This window comes from Mustela lutreola, chromosome 8 (assembly GCF_030435805.1).
Source record: "Mustela lutreola isolate mMusLut2 chromosome 8, mMusLut2.pri, whole genome shotgun sequence".
NCBI lineage: Eukaryota > Metazoa > Chordata > Mammalia > Carnivora > Mustelidae > Mustela > Mustela lutreola.
The window spans coordinates 49,385,694-49,394,386 of NC_081297.1; positions in this window are offsets into that span (position 1 = coordinate 49,385,694).

An 8,693-nucleotide genomic window follows, 5' to 3' on the forward strand; every position below is an offset into this window, starting at 1 on the left:
TCTGTTTATTTGGATGTGGGTCTTCAGGACACCTGATACTTCATGCACATTTGAAAGGGATACAGTCAGATTTATTATAGCTTTTCAGTCATTCCCCAAATATATGTGTAAAGCAAATATATCTGGAACAGAACCATATTTGAATTCTGAAGTAAATATACCCAATTATATTCATGAGCTCATAACACTGGAAAAAAAAAAAAAAAAGACCTTCCTTAACAGGAGAGAAATCATCTGTTACATGTTTGAATCCAAAATATCCAGAAAGAATGAGTTGGATTAAACAACTAGAGAGCAAAAATTTAAAAGTAAAGTGAAAGTGAGGGAAAAACACAGACCATATAAAAAGTGTATTGATAATGTATGAAAGGAAGAGGAAAGACATTCCAAGGATTCCGGGCTTTAATTAAAACCTAGGAAATAGAGAGTCCTGATATTTAGTGAATATCTTTATTAAGGTAAGTGCTTTCTTGAAAGTTGTAATTTGGTTATGGTAGTAGTTTTACAACAGATTTAACATTGTTTAGGGCTTACAGTAAAAAATAACAATGAGAGGAAGAAACTTCGGAGATTTAAGTTTTCAAGAAATTGCAAAACAAGCATAATGAAGTGTGAAGTTTCATCCATTAAGGTTTGGCCTCATTCACTCTGAAGAACGATTATTTTTGGCACAATTTATATTAGAAAAACAATTACAAATTCAAATGTGGGTTTGCACTCCCCCCAAAATTTTATCAAAAATATTGAGAAATATTGATCATTTTTATGCTGTTAATCTCTCTTCCAAAGGATTGATATAAACTGGCTATTTTTAAGAACAAGAACTTCTTTGTGATCATTATAGAAACTTCCTAGGTATGGCATCCACCTCCACTCATTTTCCCTCTTGTTTCTGTGTGGTTTTTTTTAAGATTTTATTTATTTATTTGACAGAGAGAGATCACAGGTAGGCAGAGAAGCAGGCAGAAGGAGAGGGGGAAGCAGGGTCCCCGCTGAGCAGAGAGCCCTATGTGGGGCTCCATCCCAGGACCCTGAGATCATGACCTGAGCTGAAGGCAGAGGCTTTAACCCACTGAGTACCCAGGCGCCCCTCCCTTTGTTTTTTATGTATTTTTTTAAACATGAATTCTAAGCACTTGAGATTCCGACAGAAAGAACACAAGCAGTCTAACTTCCAGTTGGAGGTAGAAGGAGCAGGAGCATTAATCATATTATTACAAGTGTGTGTGGAAATGTTTTGAGAAGCATACTGAAATGATAGCTGCTAATGAACAGCCTGTGGGCCATAGTGTCAAGTCTGAACTTTATTTTAAAAGATGTATGGAGAGCTCTTGTTGGATTTAAATTACAGAAATAATAGCAGATTTGCAGTTTTGTAAGATTTTTCCTACCACCCCCACTGCTCGTGGGTAATAAAGGAGATGGAATTTCCATTCAATGTCATTCTTTTGCCCAGTCTTACATATCCTGACATTTGAAATGTGACCCCCCCAATCACTATTTGATGAGGGTATGGTACTCAATTTCTTCAATCCCCCAATGGTGACAGCCTGGTTTGCATGGCCACAGGGGAAAGCCTGGGTTAGGCCAGGTGCTGTGTCCACACAAACCAGGGAGGGCATGGTTAGAACTCTCATTCAGTGGGAGGGGGCCAATATAATCAATTTGCCAGTCCCTCACTAGCTAGAAACTCTGGTGAATGACCCCCAGCTTCTTCTGGCAGTTGCTGTGGGCTTCTTTAGATCACACAGGACACGCTGTTACTGCATTAAGCAAGTCACTGTCCTTCAAAGGCAATCCAGCCTTCCTGGCAATATGCCATCCTGGGTGTGGTGCGTCCAATCTACCATATGTACTGGAGGGTCAGGAGCTAAGGTTCACTCCTGAGCTAAGGTCTCAGCTTCTGATTGTGGCGGGGTTGGGGGGGGGGGTGGTGGTTGATGCTGGTGCTTTCTGAACTGGGACATGGAAAACAGTGAGGGCCACTCGGGCTTTTGCAGGTGGACCCAAATGTCTTTCCCATATCCTGACCCCATAAGGGCTTATTCATAGTCAGCCACCCCTTGGCTTCCCTTTGTTCATGTCATAGGGTTAATCCCTTTAGAGCAGCATAGCTATCAAGGCAAAGGGTTAAAAGCCAGGCACACGGGGATCACCACTGAGGCTGCTGTGAGCTCAGCCCACGGGCCGCTACAGTTTGTTCCTGTTTCTCCCTAGATGGTATCCATCATGGGGTTGAACGGCAACAGCAGTCCAGGTAGGCGGACTTCCCTGACTTGACCATCTGTGTACCAGGCATTGGCAGGAATTTCCCTTGCCCCCTCTTTGCAGGCTACAGGGCTGCCATAGACATGGGAGCGTGGCGATCTGGAGGAGCTACATACCCCACAAGACCTTGTAGCACCCACCTTTCTAGAGACAGTAGACTGGTGGAGAGGGGGCTCCTCTGCTACAAAGAGACCTGTCACTTATTCAAAGGAGGGGTGTAAGCAATGGCCGAGGTGGATCAATAGAACATATTCTCAACCCACCCTTTCCTTCACAGGCAGAGAAGTTCTCACCACAGTCTGCTCTTCCTTTGTGAGAGGCTCTCTCTGAAGGAACATTGTATACACTGTTAGGAGCTGCTATTCCCTGGGAGTGTATTGGGTTTCTGGCCCCTTACAGAGCTGGGACCAAAAGCCGAAGGACCCTCTCCCTTTCTGTTGGCTCTGCCATGGTGCCTGACCCACAACTTCCGGAGTCACAGACACATCTAACTCAAATACGAGGCCTGCTTGGGAGATGCCCAGAGATTTGACATGCCCCGCTAGCACTTGGGCTTTCTCAAAGGCAGCTTATATATTTCCGATTCCCCATCGTACGTGTGCCCCTTCTTCACCAGGTGACATAAAGGATGAAGGGACTGTGAGACATGGGAAATAAAAGTCTCCACGACCCCAAAATCCCTACAAAGACTTGCACCTCTTTCCCATTCTTAGGGGTTGGATGGGCTTGCATCATATCGATCACAGCTTCTGGGACAACGTGCTGTCCCCAGCTGGACCCCAAGACCTGGCTTTTACTGCCCACCTGCTTGCACTCACTGACCATTGTCCCACATTTTACCTTAAGCTCTTCTTTCCAATTTATCTCTTCAGTCAGGCAAATGGAAACAGAAACCACCCCTCAGGCAAAGTCACTTTCCAGGCAAGACCTCCAGCCAGCCCAGACCACCCAGACCAGTTTGGGTGGTCTACTCATGCCTCGCAGATGAACTGTGGAGTGACCTCTGGAAAGACTGACAGTTACCTTTACTTCATTATAATACTGAAATCTCCACCCAAGGAGGACCGCAAGCCTCATTTATATAATATACAATATCTGTATGTTTCCTTAAGGTGCATGCATGGCTTTATGACCGCCTCTATACACAGTGAGAAGGTTTCCCTATTTAAATATTCTTCCAAACCCAAAATAAAAGGAACCCATTCACCCTTGCATGGGGGACCATGGCTTTGGAAGTTATTCCCTGTGATCTCATTTGCTGCAAATAAAGTTTCCATTGCGCAAAAAACAACTCCGCCTAATTGATCACACACAAGTCAAAGAATTCCAATAATGACATTGACAATACAATGTTAACATGGGAAGACAGGCTTCTGCTGTAGGACATTCGGCAGATTTTGCTGGAGGATCTTTGAGGAAGAGGATGGGCCAGGAATCCACAGAAAATTCAAGGCTCAGGCAACACTGTAAACCTTTGCAGGTCTCCTGGTTAAGTAAGACCCATTATAACCAAGCCATGGTGAGTTCGCTCCTAGTGAGTCAGATACTTGTTCATAAACCCACACCAGTAATCATCTTATTTAATCAATGTCAGTACAGCCTTTGCGTCCATTTGTATTCATTGTTAATGTTCACAAATTTATTTAAGTTTAATCAAGCAGCAGATATATAACAAATTGAATTAAAAAATCTCTACCTGTAAAAAATTAAAAAAAAAAAATCTCTACCTGATCTATTTGTTAAAACTCCTTTAAGTGCTATGAAATACAAATCTATGTATATTATCAAGAATGAAGTGCTACAATGATGGTTTTGAAAAAGCGGTTAAATTTGTATACAAAATCAAATATCAAGAATTTCATTTAAAAATAATTTCACATATGAATTAAACAATTCACACATTTTTATTGAGCTGTAATTTACATATAGCATTGTATCATTTGAAGGTATACAACATGTTGACTTGATTCATTTATATATTACAATATGATTAACACTGTAGCATTAGCTAACACCTTTATCACATCATATAATTATTATTTCTTTTGTGTGGTGGGTAGAAGTAAGATCTGGTCCCTTAGCAGCTTGGAAGTTTATCTAATTAATTATCTACTATAATCATCTAATTGATTATTATCTAATTGAATATTAAATACTATCTAATTATCTAATGGATTATCTAATGAATATTATCTAATGAATATTAAATAGTTATTTAAAAGTTCTTTTTAAAAAATGTTTATGGCTTTAAATTGTGACTTTATTTCTTACATCTTAATACATGGAGCATGTCCTTCAACCTCTCCATCTTAGCTCAGTTTATTCATCATTAAAATGAGATTAATAGTAGGACCTCATTATTGATTGTTATGATCATTGAATGAGATTTGTGTAAACAGCTTAACCCAATGAGTTACATATACTAAATAACAAATGACTGATACAGTTAGAGGGTGGTTGTAGAGGTATTTCTTACACCACTCTTCTTTTTCCTACTTGAATTGCTATGATGAGGAACAGGTAATATCTATCCCATCCATATTGCTCACGTTCCATTAATTATTTGGGAAGATGTTATGTAAGCATACAAACTTGCAACAAATAGAGAAGTAGCTCCTAAAAAAGCAAATAATAAAAAAAATTACTCCTGAAGACTTAATGCCGAGCATGTGGAGATTTTAGTCAACAATATTATATTATAAAATAAACTTCCAAGCTGCTAAGAGACCAGATCTTTCTTTTACTTACCACACAAAAGAAATAATAATTATATGATGTGATAAAGGTATTAGCTAATGCTACAGTGTTAATCATATTGCAATATATAAATGTATCAAGTCAACATGTTGTATATCTTCAATTCATACAATGCTATATGTAAATCATAGCTCAAAAAAATTTATGAATTGTTTAATTCATATGTGAAATTATAGATGTGTAGAGAATATGCATTTCCCATTGCTCTACTTTGTAAATTCAGAGAAAAGGCTGTCAGAATTCTATGACTGCTGTTTAAATCCAGGGTTTGTTGCCTTTTGATGATGGGCTATGTAAAGATCGCTTTATTTTCTCAACTGCTTTTGGAGGAAAATGTACTCCTTACTAAGGAGGCAGGAAATAGGAAAAAACAGCACTACCCACTGAAATGAGAGATATGGGTCTTAGACCTTGTTCTGCCACTCAATATTTACATGATCTCCAGCAAATAATCTCTTATTTGGAACCCAGTACCTTGTTTGTGATGAATGTATTAAATTAGATCATTGCGTTGAACTTTAACATTCTTCCCCATTCCCGGTGTATCTACCTTTCTCTTGCAAATATCATAGAGCTCGCAGACCAAATTTTCTCAAACATTAAAAGCCACTGTTGATTAGAAACAGATGGAAAAAATGATAATTGAATTTGAGTTAAGAAATAACACTTTTCTTTATTGAGATGTATGAGAAGAATGAGGACATTATCAACATATCAAAGATGGTTCGGTGGGGAGGTTCTACTGCCAGAGGTAAGAGATTTGATTTTCAGCTGCAAAATACAGTGAGAGCTGACTGAAGCTTAAAGCAGAATTTTTAGAACCAAAGGCAATAGCATCAAATTGGATGAGCCTGGGAGAAAAGCAGATGAATAACTTGTTCTTGTCCCACAAATAGATTTCACTAGGACTTCAATGAAAGATGCTTGCTTCCTTCGTGGGCTTTACATGCTATTCCTGTGACTTAGCTCATCTCTGACTGAGTCCTCAATAGACCGCATAGCTCCCTCTTCCCAGTCTGCTCCAAACAGATCCAAACTGGAAGGGAGGGCAGGCTACAGCCAAACTTAACTGAGGGCTTAGAACCTGCATGTCAACTAATTCCCTAAGGAATGTGCATTCTGATCGAATCATCATCACAGCCACCATTTCAAATAGTTTTTTTTTCTTTTTTTTATTTAATTTTATCTTTTTTCAGTGTTCCAAAATTCATTGTTTATGCACCACACCCAGTGCTCCATACAATCCTTGCCCTCCTTAATACCCACCACCAGGCTCACCCAACCCCCCACTCCCCTCCCCTCCAAAACCCTTAGTTTGTTTCTCAGAGTCCACAGTCTCTCATGGTTTGTCTCCCCCTCTGATTTTCCCCAACTCACTTCTCCTCTCCATCTCCCAGTGTCCTCTGTGTTATTCCTTATGCTCCACAAGTAAGTGAGACCATATGACCATTGACTCTTTCTGCTTGACTTATTTCACTCAGCATAATCTCTGAGTGAAATAAGTTAAACAGAGAGATTATATCCTTACCATCTCTGTTTTAAAGCTCTTTGTTTGTAAATTATAAAATAAATAGGGAAATTCGTAGTCACCACAAGTATTTTAAAAGAGTGCAGGACACCTGGATGGCTCGGTTGGTTAAGCATCTGACTGGGTTATGACACAGGTCATGAACTCAGGTCCTGGGATGGAGCCCGGTGTTGGGCTCTGCACTCAATGTGGAGTCTGCTTCAGATTCTCTCTCTCCCATTCCCTGTCCCTCCTGCTCATGCTCTCTCTTCCTCTAAAATAAATAAATAAATCTAAAAAAAAAAAAAAAGAGTACAATGTCTGGAGAGCTTTAATAAAATTATTCACAAAAATTTAAACAATATGCTTCACATACATTTATAAAATTTGAGATAATAATATAAATGTAACAGAAGTTAATTACAGCATAATTTAAATCTTTGCAGAATACCTCTGTTAGATATAATGATGTTTAAAAATGAGCTAAATCGTTTGTTTTGGTATTTAACTTCTATTTAGGCGACCAGTCTTTGAGGTTAAATTCGACATGGAAATCTTTCACATCTTACATGAGTAAATTAACAGCAGAATATCAGTTTTGGCACCTTGAAATTTCATGGGGAAGAAAAATTTCAGAATATCACTCAACAAAATTCATGGAAAATCATATTGGATACCGAAAGAAATTCTTATTGTTGTTCAGGAGTAGGAATAAGAAGGGATTCGAAAAGAGTAAATATGCAAAAATACCCTGTTCTGTATTCTCCCATGGTGAGGACAAAGTCTGTATGACAGAACAGCAGCATGCTGATCCCAAGAGCCATGTACCAGCTGCTCTGTGCGGCCATTCATGCTCCCAAATGTAACGTCATTGTGTTACATTTATCTAAGCTTTTGATATTTAATTGCAATGAAAATTGCCTTCAGAGAAAATTTTATATTTATGGTTATAGCCTGGAAAGTTGGTCTATGATGAAAACTCAAGCCAAATAATGATTTTTAACATTTGGTTTGTGTCATTGAACCAAAAAGTGTGCACCTGCTAATGTGTATAAAGGTAGCCATTACCTCGTGTGTTGAGGAAGGAAAAAGTAGAAATTAGCTGTGCCTGTTTTATAAATTACAGAAAAGTTTAAACAATAGTTAAGAAGATAGATACCCAAATATGTTGATGAATATAAAAGTAATTTTTAAAACATAAAAGTGTTGCAGGTATGATCTTACTTAACTAAAAACGAATAAGCACTATGTTATATAAACATGACTTACATAAGTTTGGAGAATGTCTCAAGGTATATGCAAGAAATCATTAAACAGGGTGGACTTTAAATCTTTTTTTTTTTTTTTAATTTTTCTGAGTGAGAGAGAGACAGTGCACACGAGCATAAGCAGGCGGAGTGGCAGGCAGAGGGAGAGGGAGAGAGAGAAGCAGGATCCCTGCTGAGCAAGGAGCCTAATGCGGGACTCGGTCCTAGGACTCTAGGATCATTACCCTAGCAAAAGACAGATGTTTAACTGACTGGGCCACCCAAGCACCCCAAGTATGGTTGACTTTAGAAGAGTTAGGATGGATGGGAGGTCTTTTACTTGCCACATTCTTCTTATATTGTTAACCATAAAAATACTAGTTTTAGGGACACCGGGGTGGCTCAGTGGGTTAAGCCTCTGCCTTCAGCTCAAGTCATGATCTCAGGGTCCTGGGATTGAGTCCCACATCGGGGTCTCTGCTTAGCAGGAAGCCCGCTTCCCCCTCTCCCTCTGCCTGCCGCTCTGTCTACTTGTGATCTCTCTCTGTCAAATAAATAAAATCTTAAAAAAACCTTCTTTCATAATTTAGAAAAAGTAATAAAATAAAGGATAAAAACATATGTATTTTGACTGATTAACATATTAATTTGTTGATTATTAATATTAGTCATTGAATATTCATAAAATTATTAACATAGAATTATTTATTGATATTAGTTATTACTGACTGATCATAATAAATAATTGACTGTAGTCATTATGATTCATCATTTAATAACTCATTTAACTCAGCCACTAGATAATTTCTTATTATTCAAAAACCATTTGCTGATAAGACCCATATTAGATATGCATATATTTTATAATATATACACGTAGAATTTTAAAGTTTTCTTTATTAAATCCACAGAAC